This window comes from Zeus faber, assembly GCF_960531495.2.
Source record: "Zeus faber genome assembly, chromosome: 14".
Lineage (NCBI taxonomy): Eukaryota > Metazoa > Chordata > Actinopteri > Zeiformes > Zeidae > Zeus > Zeus faber.
The window spans coordinates 18,693,941-18,711,440 of NC_137200.1; the positions used below are offsets into that span (position 1 = coordinate 18,693,941).

The 17,500-nt window shown below is 46.1% G+C and overlaps 1 protein-coding gene across 3 annotated transcripts in view; it reads left to right on the plus strand.

Annotated features, from left to right (window-relative positions):
* The window catches only part of ugt5d1 (UDP glucuronosyltransferase 5 family, polypeptide D1), a 30,226-nt gene that overhangs the window by 2,728 nt on the left and 9,998 nt on the right, over positions 1-17,500 (plus strand). The window contains exon 1 of one of the 3 annotated variants that reach the window (XM_080013651.1): positions 15,295-15,486. The exons of the other annotated variants lie outside the window; for them this stretch is intronic. The gene's annotated coding sequence lies outside the window, so the exon portion shown is untranslated. Of the gene's footprint in view, positions 1-15,294; positions 15,487-17,500 lie in introns of those variants that run through there. 3 annotated transcript variants of the gene reach the window in all.

Genomic DNA, 17,500 nt, shown 5'->3' on the forward strand with positions numbered 1-17,500 from the left:
TGGACGTAAGGTAATTTAAAATTTTGAGAATAGAAAGTCAGTGCTCAAGCTCACCGCATTGCCCATAGAGTTTAGTTGAATTTGACAGTTGCAATAGCTGTATGACAAACAGATACAGTACAGAGTTTATTTCACTTCCTCTTGTCCGTTTGGGTTGGATGGAGTTTTCTCTCGCAGCAATCACCGGAGCCGATGCTCGGCGGACATGGTTTTGTGTCATTTGTTTGTGTCACGGTGGGGTTGGGTCTCGCTGCCGCGCTTCACCTGGATCTCCCGCAACCAACCCTTCCCTCCGGGTAGACCTGCGTGTGTCCCCCCGCTGCTGGGAGAGGAGCCAAAGGGGCCGAGCGTGGAGCAGGCGTCAGCGGAGTGAACACGCCTGTCAAGTCGTTGCTCATGAGAGCGCTGTCCCAGACGGTCGTTGGACTCGTCCCCAGAAAGCAAAGCGGTGGGGGCGCTGAGGGGACCGGTGTTGTGTTTGCTCAGTTGCAGGGTTTGTTTTGTTTCGAGTGCCAAATACAACCCTCCACCCACAGCGGTCCATTCTTTTTGGACTTGTCATTTCTGTTCAGTTTATAGTACCTGCCCGCTGCGCCGGGTCCAAGATGGCCCGGGGGTGGAACTGGACAGGGGAGGAGATTGGTCCAGGGAAAGGAGTCAAGAGGAAAAAGTGAGCAACGTGTAAAAAAAATCTTAAATGTAATTAACCCTCTGTATAATCGCACTCAAATGTTGAGGCAAACAAAGATGAGAGGCCAGCCCTGTGCAATGTTTAGACGAAAGACACATACAAGCTGTTAAAATGGTCACCGGTGCACAGTCATGCGTTATGTCCCAAGCACAGAACGATTGGTGTGTTTCTCCGCCTGAAAAATAAAAATAAAATAAAATAAAATAAAAAACAATATAATACAATTACAGTAAATAAAATAAATAACATACAGAATAAGATGAAAAGAAATAAAATAAATAACATATCAAATAAGATAAAATAAAATTATTAAATAAAGAAGCCAAATACACCTGAAATAGGCAGGTATACAGAAACACTCAAAAAATACAGAACAGAAAAGCCAAATATGTAAAAGCATACAGTACACATACAGTGTGATTTTCGCCAGGCAAAATGGAGAACAAACATGCACTGTCCCTCTTCTGCTGTCTCTGTAAACCGAGTCTTGGAAAACTGAAAGTTGCTGTCATCGTAGCAGAGGTGGTGGAGGCATTGCTCTTTGGCCGGCAGCCAGCTGGCACGGAGTCAGAATGTCAGGAACGAGACGGAAAAACAAATGCTGCAGCTGGGGATGTTGGACACCACACCACGTTTTCTACACGAGCGACGGCGGAGACCGCGCTTGAGGTTGGTGTAAGGGCATCGGATGGTAACGCACCAGGGTGAGGTAGGGAGGCCACAAGGTTAACCTCGAGTTCAAATGTTATCACCTGCTGGGCATTGCTGCCTGTCACACCTCCTCTGGTGCCCACGGGTCAGCTGCAGGGTCATCAGCCAGAAACCACCATTCACCAACGTTTCGCTCCTTTAATTCTGGAACGTCTCCTGGTGGCGGCGCAGTGACAGGGACGTCTCCCCGTCACCCCCTGCAGCTGACAGTTGTTCTCCCCTGCGGCTGTTGTCTGGGGTTAGGTGTTCTTTCCCCAACACCTATCCTTCCTCCTCTGCCAGAGCCAAAAGCTCCCTTTCTCAGCCTCCTCTGCCAGGGCCTTTGTTGCCCTCTTTAGCCTCCCTCCGGACACTCCTGCATCCCTCAAGAGGCGTGTGGCTGACAACCCCAAAAACCCTCGGCGTCCGACCTCCGCTGGGTAGATGGTAGCCTTTCAGCCAGCCTCCCGGCACTCAGCAACCAGCTCTGAGTGCTTGGCCTTCTTACGTTCGAAGGCGGCCTCAATCCCCTCCTCCAGTGGTAGTGTGCGCTCGATGAGGTGCACAGATCTTGCCTTGGTTGACCACACATCTATGTCTGGTCGGAGAGATGTGGTGGTGATCTCTGTTGGGAACCGGAGTTGCCTTTCGAGGTCAACCCTCATGTTCCACTCCTGGACAGGGGAGAAGGGCCTTGATGTTTCTGTTGGCCTGGTGTATCTCCTTACCCCTCCTTCTGAGACAAAGCTGGTGTGGTCCTCTGCTGATGGTGGTTCTTTGTTACCCTGTCGACACGCCTCCAGCACTTCGGCTAGCTTTCTCAGGACCTGGTCGTGGCGCAATCTGTAGCGCCCCTGTGAAAGCGCGATCTTGCAGCCTGATAAGATGTGCTGGAGTCAAGTGTAGAGCACATCAACACAAGGTCATTCAGTACGATGAAATTCTTAGGGCATGACAGGCAGCAACTACGTAGTGGGCATAAAAAGATAATATAACAAGGCAAAGATAAGGAAGAAATCACATTTTTTTTTTTTTAATAAAATATGAGTCCAATATAAAAAAGAGTCGAGTAACAAATAAGGGCAAGAGGTTGCAGTGTATGTACGTAAAATTAAAATAGGAAAATAATCCTATTGCGGACACTAAAAACTGGATATTGTAGCAGTTAAAAGTTGGAAATTGTAGCAGTAAACAGAAATAGGTCAGTCTATTGCACAAGATGTAGATATAAACATAAAGTGAAGGAGTGCCGGTGGATATGTACATGTAGTTGTGGTGATGTACATTTAATTTACATGGGTGACTTCAGATGTTGCAGGTTGAGAAGCCTGATTGCCGGATTAACACCGGCGTGCAAGCCAAACCCACTCTGAGTGACTTGTCTTAGTTGTTTCAGATTGTCAGAATTATTATGATTACAAATATCGATTTGGCAAAAGAAGAGCTGGGGAAAAGGGCATACAAACATATCAAACCAGTCTGGTACAAGGGGATGATGTCAGATGTTGGCCCTTTTCCGGGGTTTTAAGCCGCGTCAGGCTTGGGATATCGTGCCGGGGGGCATATTCAGGGAGCCCGACCCCTCCCGACCCATCCCTTCTCGGGAAACTCGGGCGGGAGCTGTCTGTCAAGCGCTGTTATCGACCCCGCAGAACAAAGGCGGGGGGGATTAATTGTGGATTCCTAACGCCGTAGCCAATCGCCAAAAGTGTCAAGGAGACGCACGGGCACGCTGGAAAAACTGAGGTAGAAGATGAACGCCAGCGCGCATCAGACCGACAAGTGTTTGTAACCGGAGCGTCGGACCGGAGCGTGAGCGGGCCACGGTAATGCTTCTTCCACTTAACAGCCGTCAACCTGTCAACCTTGGTGCGGCTAGATGTTGTGTCACTTGATATGCACATCTTTTTGTTGTATGTCTTCAAAATATAGTTCAGTGGGCTTGAAATTAATCTTAATTTCTGTATAATCATTTCCATTTGGAGCACCCTCCATGCTCTACGATATACGTATTAAAAGTAACCACTCCGCGTTACTCAAATTCCCATGAGACAGTTGCAGAATAAGGTTCCGATTTACCTTGAAGCTGCTGCTCAGAGGCCTAGGTGTCCATTTTAACGCATTAAATTAGATTAGTGTTGCTTGCTCCAAAATAATAACAGTAAAAATAAGTAAGGAAATGAATCACATTTTCTAATTGCTGTTCTCGCCAGAGTTTTGGACCTAAACACGTCATGAGCCGAGTCATGGGCCAAAAGAAGGTTGAGGACCCTCCTGGACGAATGTAACAGATGAGCCGAAACAGTAGAACAGTCATTTTTCTTGCTTTGTCAACTTGTGGGCTGCGGCCTCTGACTGTCTGACCACATAAAGGGCCTTGCGGTGATTTAAGAGATGAACCCTGAATATTTATTTTACTTGAATAAGGCCCCCAACAATGTGAGCTCGGTTTCAGGAAGTAATTTAAACATGGAGCATATGGAAGACAGCTGGCTTGCCATATGTCAGTACATTATTTCCTTCATTGCATTTTGCCATTCTTTTGATAAATACACTTGAACTCCACCAGCTTGATACTGTTGTTTTGGTTTTAATAGAAAGTCTTGCTCAGATAAACAACAATTGGGTTACAATCAGAATCAGAATCTGTTCATTCCGCCGAGTACATTTTCATATAGGAAAAAAAACAAACACCTTAAAGGAATTTAAGGTGGCGAAGATTGGTACGCGTCTCTCCAGACAATTATCATAAAGAAAGCTTTCCAGTTGGAAAAATGGAAATAAAATAAACTGAGATGAAAAATAAATAAAATTAAATCAACTAATTAACTAGAAATCAATAAAATAAAAATAAAATAGCCAACTATATAGGAATGGTCAAAAATACAGAACGGAATAGGCAAATATGTAAACATATACAGACTATACACTATTACTGGTATAGATATTTAGGGCAAAAATTACTATGCACTTACTTTAGTTATTACAGGGTCTATGTTGTTGGATTGTTTTTATGAGAGTATTTATTGCACAGACTGAGAAAGGGAAAGGACTGAGAAAAGGAAAGAAAGCAAAAGAAGGGAAAGAGGAAAGGAAAGGGACAATAACAGTAAGTTGTTGACTCATGGATCCTGGTGTCTTCCGTTCACTGAAGGGAGTTGAGCTTGGTGTGGATAAGATAAGGGGAAGGCTTCCGCAACCTGGTGTGTGTTCGGAAAGAGCTGAGTCTACTGAGTCTGCTCTCCGTCCCAGGGATTCAAGAGTCAGATTCACAGATTCCACTGCAAGTGTGTTGCAGTGGTGGAAAGTAACTAGGTATAAGTAAATTCAATGTGTACTTTTTACTATATTACCTTTCTAACAGTCATGTCAAATCAGGATTTATATATATTGTTTCTTTAAACAAATACATTTAATTTCGGTATATATGTAAATATAACTAAGTAATGTATATGTAAGTAAGCATTTTTTGTAAATTGTAATCAGGATATCCAGCTGAGCTTTATTCTTTATTCCAGCCTCTGTTATATCAAGGCACCAGATATGAGACGTACATTTAATACTTTAAGTATCTTTAAGAGCAACTACTTCAGTAGAAAGATCAGTGTAGTTCATGAGTGGCGAACCCAAATGCAGGACACAACGGAGACTCAGGAGTAGTTGCAAAAGATCAAGGGTTTATTGCAATATGGCAGGTGTCAAAACCAGGAGATCAGTCAGAGATTCCAAACGTATACGGCAGGGAACAGGAAGAGAATCAGGGTCCAGGGCAACAGGCATTAAATCAGAGTCCAGGGAATCAGGCAGAGGTTCGGACGGAAGGTACAGAGGCGGAGTCCTTCGGGAGGGCGACCAGGGGGCAGGGCAGCGGGAGCGGAACCACTCGGGGAGTCGACCCGACCTCCGCCCGGACCTCGGCGGAGAAAGCTGACCGGGCGACGGTCTTAAAAAAAAAAAACAGTGTAGCATGGGAAACAGGAAGCTGGGCGGCTCAGGAATGGGAACGGGCTGAGCTTCGGCGGTGGAGAGTGGCGTGGTAGGCTCAGGGGAAAATGGGAGGCGAGAGGTGAGGTTCTTGGACAGGGTTGGTGGCAGCTGGGGGTGGAGTCACCTCTTCAGCAGGTTGGCGGAAACCCTGGAGAGCAAAAGACGCCAGCTGTCACATGAACCTAGTAAGTGTGGCTACCTCCGTCGAGAGCGACGCACGATGGCCATGAGCTGCTGCTGGTCCTGGCTGCGCCCACTGATGGAGGCCCCCTGGGTGCCGACAGAACTGGGCAGGCCAGACTCGGGGGCGCTGGGCAGTGGGGACTGGGGAGCACTGGACAGCGGAGATCGCCTACGGTCGCAGGGATCCTTGAGATCACGCTTTCTCCTGCATGACCTCTTCTGAGAGCCGCTGGGGAAAACGTCAAGGTGCGACCCCCAGAAAGGGGACTTCTTGGGATTCTCAGGGGCAGGAACAGGGGCCACACAAACCGAGCAGTCCGTGGTACCTGAAGGTATTTTTCAGGCCGGGAAACATGCTGGCGACTAGCAGGCTATCTCCTGGCTGCTCCCTGATGAAGAATCGCCTGAAAGCTATAAACGGTAGGTCCACTGGGCTCATGACTGGTCAAATGGTCACACAGGCAGAGAATCAGGGTCCAATGAATCAGGCAGAGAATCAGAGTCCAGTGAATCAGGCAGAGAATCAGGGTCCAGTGAATCAGGCAGAGAATCAGGGTCCAATGAATCAGGCAGAGAATCAGAGTCCAGTGAATCAGGCAGAGAATCAGGGTCCAGTGAATCAGGCAGAGAATCAAGGTCCAGTGAATCAGGCAGAGAATCAGGGTCCAGTGAATCAGGCAGAGAATCAGGGTCCAGTCATTCAGGTTTCGTTGCAGTAGATACATCGAAGAGGATACAACAAGTTTCTGACACGGACTGAGTGAAGGGGGAACAGGTTATATACAGGTGGAGTAATGAGGAAGGTGGAGACAGCTGGCTAGATTGCAGGGGGAACAGAGAGAGAGAGAGAGAGAGAGCGAGAGAGAGCGAGAGAGGGCAAGGGACTGAGAGAGAGGTAACCCAGGACAGAATAAAAATGACACAACAGGGCAAAACCCAAACAGTAGTACTTTCACTTTTATGAGAGTCATTTTGTGTCAGGGTATTTGGACTTTTACTTCAGTATAAGGAGAAGATAGACTCAATACAGCCTGCAGAAAACATTTCAGTGGTGCATGCATATGTTCTGTCCTTTTGGGTATTTGTCCAACAATATGTGTTTTAACATGTGTTAAAACACAGCCTGGCGCAGAAAGGTATTGCACACACATTTGAGGTATTGCCACAGCTTACAGTATAGGCCAAAAATAAGAAACTACAACTCGCTGTCAGAGAGACCGATTGGAAACAGTGATTCAGTTCCTTGGCAGGCAGTGAATGGACAATTGGCATGAATGGAAATTTGAACTAACTTAATGTTGTCTCCACGAATGTTGCTTCGCCTATAGCACGCATGGACTCTCAAGTAAGAGACACAAAATAATAATGTGTGTTTTTTTTTTATGCTTCTGAATGCGTGTGCGTATAGGTGTGGCGTTAATATGCATCTATGATATACAGACAGACAGACAGACAGACAGAGAGACAGATAGCTAGATAGATAGATAGATAGATAGATAGATAGATGCGCCTCTATGCGATAAATGTAAAATTGGAAAATATACACTAAACCTAACAGTTAACTATACACAATATGGCAATATACACTAAACCCAATGATAAACAACAGACATAACCTAAAAACACAATCCAAATAAAAAGAATACATTAAAAGATAAAAATGAAAAAGACCATGTGCATGTGTACATTTTGGTATGTGTATGTGTGTTTATTTTCTGTGACAGTGGACAGTGGATACTGCATGTGTGTTTGTGTGTGTGTTGGGCTGTGGGGGGATGAGGGGACACAAAAAGATAATATGAGTCAAAGAAGTTTATGATTGGACCAACAATTCAGCAAATTTTCGGGCTGCCGCGTCGCGTCCACCACACATAAACCAAGAGCTGCGTCCCCACACAGGTCTGCACTGATGAAAGCACAGAGGCTGAAACTAAACACGAAGCTGTGTCCCGGAAAATTGTAACGCCACAAGTTTGTGTGTGTGTGTGTGTGTGTGTGTGTGTGTGTGTGTGTGTTTGAAATGTACAGCGGGGGGGGGGGGGGGGGGGGGGCTCATTGCTACTCGGTCAACATCTGTGTTTTTGGGGTCTGTCTGGAAAAAATCCTTTCCAAATAACTACATCGATATGTCTTTTTTTTGCACATTTCATGTAACATAGTCTTCGTTTTCTTGAATACAGCTCAGTGACTACAGTGGCTGTGTATGAATCTACGTAAGCAGCTACAGCACGACGCCAGGCAGACAGATTATTGGCTAAAGTCGAAAGCTGGGGCCGCAAGTTCCGAGTTGAAAACCGTTGCTGGTATTCAGGTTGGGGGAATCGAGGATTTATGGAGGTGGAGGATCAAGGGCTGGGAGGACTGAGGTACTGAGGATGTAATTACAGATGCAGGGGATTATTTGGGCTGGCGTCATCACAGAGTAGCGGGGGTAGGATCTAAAGACTGGAACAGCAACCTGACTCACCCTCACCCTGGACAAAGGAAGTTTGTCGTTTGTGTCTCCCGCCCGGTACAGTCTCCCTCTTCTTCACCGTCAAACTTTCCTTTCACACCCACTTCACTTTGGCTATGGCTGGTTCTATGGACCGCATAACAACGCGGGGGACGGTCAACTTTTTGATGTTTTAATTCCTAAAGTGGGTGGCGACATTTCGTATCGCTGTTGAACAGATGTTGAACACGAGAACAGCGGCGTTTGTCGAGGCGGTTGCGGATTGCACAGGTTGTTTTTTGTTTTATTTCGTTCAAGTTGGGAACGAAGCAAAACAAATCTAAATTGCAAAACAAAAACACACTGATCTTTATTCGTTTTGTTCGGAGACACAGGAACGGGGGATTCCGGTGCATGGGCGCCGGATTGTACTATGTAGTGGGGGGGGGGCACGGGGGGGTGTGTGTTAGAGAGCGAAGGAGAACGTGTCCCCGTCACACGCGGGGCTTGTATCGTGAGTAAGTGAGTAAAATAAATTAACCTACAGTGGTACTTTGACTTACGAGTTTAATTCGTTCCGTGACAGAGCTCGTAATTCAATCTGCTTGTATAGCAAATCAATTTTCCCCATTGAAATTAATTGAAATGCCATTAATCCATTCCAGCCCCCAAAAAAAACACCCCAATTTTTTTTTGTTACGCGTTTTTAAATAAGAAAAATGTATTTATAATTAACAAATATTGTATAAAAACATAATAAAACACAATAAAAGAGAATGTGTAGATAATTTTTGCCTTCTCGCAGATGATACCCTCCGTCACGCTATCTACTGCGAGCTGCTTCTCCATCAGCTGCACTAACAGCAGATTCTCCATCTTTTCATGGACAGCGGTCCGCAGCTTAGACATTATTTGAACGCCCTTGGCTGGCGTAGTACCCTTTATCATCTCCTTCTGCTTCAGTATGGTACATATCGTAGAAGTACTACGCTCGCACTGCCTCGCCAATTCCATCACACGCACACCTCGCTCATGTTTTTCTATTATTTTGTGCTTTAAGTCAATGGACATCATCCGCTTGTTCTTCTCAGCACTTTTTTCGGACCCATGGTTCGGAAAAAAAAATAGGCAATATAACTGCACAAAAAGCGCAAAACACAAACGCGACGCTTCCAGGCTCAGCTAACCACGTGAAGGTAAGGAGTGAGACGCGGGACGCTGGCCGCATTCGCTCGCCACGCCCACTAGCAGCGACACATGAAGCTCGCTCCTCGTAACTCACATTTTTGCTCCCAAATCAAATCAAAAAATCGACGGGACGACGGCTCGTTACTCGGAAAACTCATGCGCTAGTGCGCTCGTATCTCAAGGTACCACTGTACATCCAAATCAACAGGCGCCTCAAGGCCGGAGCGCCGTGGGCACGGTCGGTGTGGTCCGAGAGGGAGGGATCGGGGCGCCACTGTCGCCAATGTTCTATTACCGTAATACCTGAAAAAGTGGGGGGGGGACAAAAAATTCCAGTGTCCTGTTGCCTACTCCAGCACCCCGACGCCCGGTCACTGCCTCTCTCCGTCTTTCCAGAGCGGCGTGGGACGGTCTCTGGATCGTGTTTGCGTTCCTTGCTTCTTTCAAGTCGAACACCAACTGAAATAAATCCAAACTAAAAAACGATTTGGCACCGGAGGGATCGCTCCGTCTCCTTGCATATTTCGGAGAGGTCACAGAGGCTCGCGTACCCGTGAAAACATTCCAACTTGAAATTCCAAAGAGCATACAGTACACTACATACATAGGCCATAGCTGTCGATGGGTTAACAGTGGACCCCCCCGGCGTAAAAGCGAAAACCTTCTCAGAAACGTCTGTAAACCTTTGCACCAGCTTTGACCTCGCTTTTGTCGTACCCAAACGGTGGTAAACACAGGCCTTTTTTATATATTTCTTTATAAACAACGCCCTTTCCCACCATACTTGGGATATTTTAAACAGGCCTGCCGCTCTGGCACCGGCGCAGACGCCCACAGCACGTCAAGTCCCCGTCCCACGGGATTAAACAAGGCCCCGGGGCAAACACTTTGGGAATATAAACCTTGTGTTCGTTCGGCGGAGACAAACACGATTCCACTCGGAACCATGAAAGCAAACACGTTCCGTTTGTGTGCTTTGCGCTTTCCCTCTCACCGTAGGGAGGAAGTTAAAAAAGCTACTCCCCTCAGACAGACCCGGCGGTGCAAGCACGCAGACAGGTACTCTGAATGATCGACAAGATACCCAACGAGGAACTTAATCACACCGCCTTCAGCGAGGACACGCCCACAGCTTTGGAGATTGCAGGGGTCGAGTTTTGAAAGACATTTCCGCACGGCCTTGTAACAACATAACTAGTCGAGACTTCCTGACCCCGCCTCAAGCATTCGACCCCTATTAAACCCAGATCCATACCAAAGTGGCCCATACGCCAAGAAAAGCGTAGATCTTCTTTTTGGTTTTACCGGAGTAACTGTAAACCAAACTCGACCGGAGAAGGTTTCACACAACATACAGTTTGTTTAACCTGTCCTCCCGGTCCAACCATCCCATATGATACACACCAAGGCCATCAACTGGAAAGTCATAGGCTTTTATTGGTTTTTTTTTCCATTGATAGTGAGACGTATAAACTCTGGTTATTACGCTCACTTAACACCATAGCCATGATATACTGCTGCCATCGCGGTTCCCTGCATGGGTATCTCAGGTTTGGGGTTTTTATTTCATGTCCCCAGGATCTACCGAAGGCTACCGACCATGTCAGTTTGCATTCGATTAACAGACCATAACCGCCGTGACCTAACAGACTAGGCCTGCCCATATAAACCTATTGGACGAGGCGAGCCGAAGCAAGTTCCCGGTTGTAGTCGACTGTTCTCTCGGTGCCATTTAACCGCCATTCCGGAAAAAATGCTCTCATCCAGTCAGCTGTCCATTTGTTTTGAGCCAATCACGCTCCATTTTGTTTAATGTAGCGATTTAGTTTATGAACCAATCAGATTTTCTTTTTTTTTTTTAACCACACCTCATTGTACAGTATAGTGCATTTGTAATTTACAACTACGCTCCTGTGTATGTGCAGTATTAGAAAAGGTGAAACGGTGATCGTGTAGTTGTTGTAACTTGTGATGTTAGACGCCTCCATTTCTAGCTGTAGCGTAGATAAATGACAACAAAAGACAAGCGTACCGAAAAAAAAACTGCAAGTAAAGAATTCCCTTGTTAGATAATGACATCAATCGACAGCCGAACACCCTGGAATTTTGTTATCTCATTTTGCGAAAGTTGATATGGGCTTCAGCCCAGATAATTACAGGCACGCTGAACTGCGGGCAGATTGACCCCTGACCCGAGAGTGACACCAGTCAATAAGTCACTATGGGATATTTACCAATCCTTAAAAAAAACGATATACATGAACTGGGCCAAATGGCAGCTTAAACTACACATCAGTCAATTCATATGTTTAACCTACGAGTTTAACGGATGAGGTGAATTATCACTTAATTTCTTGAGGCTTTTTAAAAATTTTGATTTACCATTGATGTCTATGTGCGCGTGATTCAGGAACCCGATTCTAGCGCCTGCCCGCGTACATGCTCCAGCACGTAGACGCGCCGGCTCCAGAGAGCTGTCACAATGCAACAATGACGCTCAGCAGATTTGGGATGGAAGACAGATTGAGTGGCAAGGACGGAAAACCGACCGCGGACGCGTTCACACGTGCGTGCGGCCGGCGTACACGTGCTGGGGCTCTTTAAAGTCCCTGTAAGGCAAAATATACATTTGTGTTCTGAGTCGGTCACACCACAGAACAATGTGTTATTACCCGAACAGCCAAATTTGAATTATTAAAAAAAATTGCCGATTATATAAAACGTGAAATATCGTCGAGAAAAAAAAAGGGCAGTTCCCTCTGTTCTGAGACGCTGGGTGCGTGTCCGCCGAAGACGCTGAGACCACAGCCAATCGTGTCCAGCGTCAACTCCGGGCTGTTAACTTAGCTCATTTCGCCACTGATGCCAGTGTTGATATAGTACCGGGGGAGGGGCCGTGGAAAGTAGGGCCACCGTGCGTCGTCCAGCCCTGATTTAGCCCCGTCCGAAAAAATCCGACCCCCAGAAACGGTGGTGAGGCAGTTTGACGGTCCAACGCCACATTTCAGAAATCCATCGTTCAGTCTTTTCAGGCGTTTCCAGCAACTATTTTATGACATGTATCATGTGTTTCGACGACACATCACTGAATTCACTTTACAGGGACTTTAAACAGGCTTGTGTAATTCAACTCGACAGTGGTTTGATATTTGCAGATGGCATTGGCATGGATGACCTCCTCGGTAAATAACAGTAGAGGTTTTTTTTTAATGCCGCATAAAATCTGTCGATTCGCAGACGATAACTTTGCAAAAAAAATTGCTTTCAACCGAAATCCGGTAAGGGCCGCTCGAAATACAGATCTTTCCGCAGTCGTGCGCAGGACCCCTGATTCATGCAGCGGGCCTCCATCGGCCTCACAGCTCAATGTTTATGTTTATCAACGGGGTCCCGACGATTGATTGACTGATAGATTGATCGGTTTCGCCGAGGAATGTTGAGCGGCTGAAGCCGAGCTTTGCTTCGCCCGTCTCGCTTGCTCTGCCGACCCGTGACTCATTTCCATTTCATCATCAATAACCGGAGATGAAAATTCAAGTCGTCTGTAGGGTTTTTTTTTTTTTTTTGAGCGAGCAAGAGAAAAAGGGACGAGGACGAGGAGGAGGAGGAGGAGGAAGACAAGGCCGGTTGGAACGCTTTTCCAGGTACTTGCTCTGATTTGTCGATCCGCACTTCCAGGTCTCCAGCCTTGCACCTCGTCGACAGACGTAATGACTGAAATAAGGTTGGAAAAGAGAATAAGTGATGCGGCGTGACCTTTCCTCTGCTGCACCTTCCTCCAGTTAAAACTGTAAAAAACATTTGCCATTTCAAGCTGTTCACATTAAATCAAGTCTTCAAGTAAATCTTAGTAATACTTTCCCGGCGTAACATAATATTACCTTGGCGGAAAAACATTATATACATTTTTCAGATGAAATAATAAATATATACACATTATGTAAATACTTTTTTTTTTTTTTCAAATAAATTATCACAAAAATGGTAAAGATTCAATAAGATTCCATGCACTCTTCCTTGATCCTTTTCACATGCTCATATTTTCTAATCAAGCAGGCTTACAATGGAATGTTATTGCCATGAGGTCATTTACTATGAGCACAACAGAATCACAGAGGCAAATTCGCGAGGGTTCGGGGTAATACAGGTATTAGCTCCTCCGATACATTCTCAAATTTGTACCATGGAAATTGGTGCTTCACTCATGAGTCCCTCGATCACAAACAGGCTCTCTAATTAAATCAGATTACATTCTTGTCTGGAGGTTTTGAAGCAAGTCACTGAGGCATAGCTGAAACAAAAAAAGAAAAAAGAAAGCACAAAGAGAGGCCCGATCAAGGGCCCGCTGAAGAAGGGCCTGTAATCACACGCGTTATGTTTTTCCAAAAGCTCTACTGTTCTTTAATCAGGTTTTTTCTTGGGAAAGCAAGGGAAAAAAAACCCCAAAAAAACCTCTCTGGAAATCAGCAAAGGACCATCAAGACTCTTCATGGGGAGCACACATACAATCACAACGAAGAACGGAATAATGGATATTCCGACACATCCCCAAATTCATCACTTTGGAACCGTAACCGCAGGTTCGGTAGTTGGGAGGGAAGACAGGAGCAGATGGCTGATTCCGAGCGTTTTTGTTTTTTTTTCGATTTTTTTAACGAGAAACACACTCGAAATGACAAAGCGATGATTTTTTTAACGAGAAACACACTCGAAATGACAAAGCGATGAACGCGGCAGTAAGCTGAGTAAAGACCACTGCCGTCACACAAACAGACAAGAGAAATAATAAACGTAAAAATGAAAGAGAGGCCCGGGGACGGGGTAAGATAAACGGACGTGCGGCGTATTTGAAGCGTGCGCAGAAACGGCCGCCATACCCAGGAGGCTCACGAGGAGAAGGGCCACGCCGGGGCTTTCGGCACGGCGGCGGCCCCGAGCACCGTTTGCATTTTTCCTTTCTCACAAAGGCGGGCCCCCAGTTCTTCAAGTGAGGGGAAAAATGGAGAGGGACGCTCTTCAGCCCAAAACCTCTCCTCAGGTTCAACGATGTTCAGATCAGACGGTCGGCGGCGGACCTCAGTCCCGCCGTCCGTGGAACCACCCTTAGTCGCATGTCGGTGGCGTGCGGCGAGGGCTTTATCGCGGGAGTACGGGGACATCATGGAGGGACCGGGCACCGCAGCGTAGGATGCACCTGGTCTCGTAAAAGGGTCCCAGGACCCCCGGGCTGTTTATACGACCACGCAAAGCGGTTGTTGCCGCAGCGTTACGGATCCTCCACCACGTTCTACAGACCAACCGGGTTCAGGGCGCTCTTTGGCTCTCCCCAAATGGAAACCCGCCCGGAAGGAGAGGAGACGGGGTGAAAGATGACACGTCAGACCATTGCGGCTCCGCGGCGCTCACGGCGCGTGCGGCTCTTCTGCCAAGGCTCAGTCACAGCTACTGATGCGGTTTGTGGTCAATTTTTGAGGCTGCGCTGTTCGCGGCGTTTATCCGCTGTTGCGCTCAAGCGTCCCCTGGTGAACATTTCACCCCCCTCGCAGATGCGGGTTTGTTCATGTTTGAAATATGCTGTCACGATTTGTGTGAACTTCACCGTTGACATAATGACACAGTCGATAATTACGGTGTGAACAAACGGGGATCGTCGGATCATTTAATAGCGTTGTGAGGGCATGAAATGCATACGCTCAACTTTTTGAATGATGTTTCACATGTTCTATATAGGACAACAGCCTTTTGTGCACGTTACCTCGCTTTTAAAACACATCACCTCTGGGTCTTAATGAGTCTCTCAGAGTTTTATATGAAGAGGCCGCTCTTCCTGACAATGTCTATTGTGGTATAAAGACGAGAGCACATTTCATCCTCACTCAACCTTGTGTGGAGATAAGGGTAACCTGACAGAGCGCTGTGTGTTTGTTTGATGGCATGATGTCAGACTGTACCTGTGACCTGAGTTTGACTGTCAAACCATTGTATGAGCTCTCACGATTGATTTGATTTGATCAAGTTGATGATTGAGGGGGCACAGCGTTGTCAATGACACCTGACCAATGGCAGACAACCTCTCTTTGGTATAGAGCCCTCTTCGTCAGCAATAGGGGTGAGACTGGTCAGAACGCTGCTTTGGAGCAGCACTGAATCTTTCTCTTTATTCTGCAGAATAAATATCGTTAATACTCTCAGTTCTGTATTCCTGTGGTGGGCAGATTAACCTCACCCACCAAGCAGGAGAATTTCCCCAACAGCCCACACCTTCACCCTTGCTGCTGACGGAGGGAAAGCCAGCGCAGGATCTGCCATCGAGGTGAGGCTTGAGGTTTTACATTTATTTTTATTTTCATTTATTGTTAAGTCCCCAAACAGCTTAGTACAGAAATGCATGAGGTTACTGAAAGGGGACCTATTATTATTATTATTATTATTATTATTATTATTATTATTATTTTTATTATTATCCCATATTTTACACATGTTATTATAGATACATGTTGTCGTCTGGTGTTTCTATGTTTACGTTTGTCGAGGTACATGTTGTTTGTCTCACCCGTGGTGATTCTCTCCTCTTGGAGTAGTAGTGATGATTAGTTGTTTAAAGCCCACAACATGGTAAGATGGTTCTCCAAAGAGAGGGATTGGTGGCTGTCCTGTGTAGCAAAAAGCTGTGCTCTTGTCATCCTATATGCCGTCCACCGGACAGAGTTATCGCAGCAGTTCTTGATGATTACAGAATGAATAAAGAGTTGCATTGCAGGTTGAGCAGCTGAACTCCACTTGCAGACTAACTCTCTCCGAGATGCAATGGCACAAATACTCTGTGATGTATGCCCAGCATGGTAACAGCACAGGTAAAATAAATTAATACATTTGCCAGATGCTGGCACCAATTGTAGGACTTTTGATCCAAGTGCAGAGGGAATTAGGAGAGAAAGGCAGTTGTAGACTTAACTGCTTACTCAGAACTGCAGGTATGCTTAATAATTACGGTACTCACTAACTATTGGCAGAAAACAATAATCCAAAAATTTACATAAAATACAGCAATAGAGAGTTCCCAGCATAGATGGATATAGAAATATATGACTTGACTCAACCAGATTAACAAAAAACATTGGATTATAATAACAATATGTGTAAACTTGTCTCTGTCATAGCCCAAAGTAGTCGCCAATTTACCCAGGTAGCAACAGACAGGTACAGGACAGTGAAGTCTGCTGTGTTTGCACGAGGTAACGTGGCCGCATGTTCACGTGTCAGAAGACGCCGCATCGCGCTGTCATGCAATTGATCGTTTTTTATTCATCAAAAAGTGGAGCGGGGTGACAGACACAGATGTGATAGTTCAGCTTCTGCTTGGGACTTTGGATTTTCTGAAAAAAATAAAAAAAATAAAAAAATGAAAATAAAACGAAAAAGGTAATGGGACTGCATAGGTCATGAGAGCTCACCTAAGGTGGGGCAGTACAATATAACTGAAACAGGCAAAAATAGATGTTTCAAGGACATGTGCTCTCTGTCTGCTTCCTTTGTTCTGGTGAATTCTGGTTCTGAATAGTAGGACCTTTTTGGGTTTCTGGCCGTTTCTTCATTCATTGTTGTCTTGGCTGCTGAAACAACACGCCTGAGTCAGAGGTGGTACAATTTACTCGTTATCCTTTCCAGACCCATGCTGACAAATGAGAATGGATTGTGCAGACCAAGACAAAAATAACACGTTTGATATTGCTGTGGTAAAAAAAAAAAAATGTTTTTCAACTTCAACCCTTTATATGAGATATGCTTAACTGACCCTCGGGGGCTGCGCACTGCCTAACAAACCACAACCAAATGCTGGCCTACGAGTAGACACAGCCTGCCATATAAAAGCTAAAAAAACAAAGAAAAAGTATGGGCCGGGTTCTGTGCTTGCGGGTGCTTCCCATGTCTGTGGGTGGGGGCGCTTCAGGGGGTGCAGGCTCATCCTGTGCTTTTGGGGACTGGTATGCATGCCCGGGGGGCGTACGTGGGTGTTGCTTTGTGGGCTCTCGGCTTCTCTGTCTATTCAGGGTTTTTCCTTTGGCTGCTCTGGGCTCAGAATGTTCCCGCAGCCGTGGGGTATCTGCGCGGCTGCGGGGCTCGTGGGTGGCTGCGAAGCCTTTCCCCGGCTTGGAGGCGCTACGATATCTTTCGGACTTCAGACACAAAAAAGAAATCGGGAGCAATCCTGTGCACTCACCAGCGGACACATCACAGCACCCTCCTGATTACGTCTTTCTCGCTTTGTCACAAGAAGAGGCCACGCGCCGTCATTTTTGTTCCAATTATTGTCAATGTAATTTGTG